Source organism: Orycteropus afer, unplaced genomic scaffold (assembly GCF_000298275.1).
Source record: "Orycteropus afer afer isolate SDZICR_OR568_19922 unplaced genomic scaffold, OryAfe1.0 scaffold00051, whole genome shotgun sequence".
In the NCBI taxonomy this organism is placed as follows: domain Eukaryota; kingdom Metazoa; phylum Chordata; class Mammalia; order Tubulidentata; family Orycteropodidae; genus Orycteropus; species Orycteropus afer.
The window spans coordinates 11,217,156-11,218,124 of NW_006921638.1; positions in this window are offsets into that span (position 1 = coordinate 11,217,156).

The window sequence follows — 969 nt, forward strand, 5'->3', positions numbered from 1 at the left end:
TCTCCTCCGTAGCTAATAGCAATTCCCACCTTAGAGTTTACAAAGACTTATGGGTAGAAAAGCCACACTAAGTAATTTACTACACCGCACCAGGCTGCAGGTCAACTGTCATCTTACAGCTGTACTCTAGTGGGAGTCAGGAATTCAACAAGCAGTCTTGGTTCTCAAATACCAATTCCCCTGTGCACTGCATATTGGGTTCTGAGAAGCCATCTGCATGAGAATGGACTTCTAGACACTGGAGAGACTGGACTATGTCAGTATGGTCAGTCCACGGCACTGAATTAAAACAGTTAACATGCTGTCTTCATAGCATGTCATTCATACAGTGCTTTTCTAGTCTTGAAACAAGATTTATCTTCATTTAGGGCCCTAATAACTATAATCAAGGTAAAGTCATGCAAAAGTACACCAAAATCTAAACTACTTTCTAATTGCCAAGGGGTTTCAAACCAGGATATTCTGTGACATTTTTATTCTTTATTTCCATACATACACACTGTGCTATATATATGGTTTATCTCAGTTTTTACGCCAATCTTATGGTTATCCTCACAGTTTTTAACCTGGTGTCCATAAACTGGAATAGGAAAAATATTACATTTCTATTTTCACTATTCTCTCAGCTATTAACTTAGAATTTCCTTCAATTATGGATATAGGCAACAAACTTAACTTTGTTAGCATCAGTAGAAGTTATAAATGTTTTCATATCAAATTATAGTTGCAGAGAGCACAGATATTTATACTCCACTTAAAAATCATAGTTATTAAATCTAGCTCTAGATCACATGTCACTGCAAACTTATTGCAATGTGGCAGCCAAACTAGACCTAGAAGCCGACATTAAAACATGCAGTTGTGTGTTCTCATGTTGCTCACAGATACTTGCATTACTTTTCAGCATTCCCTATATATGATTGATCACCATACGAAAGTGAGTCAAAGGAAAAGACTACCCCACTGTTT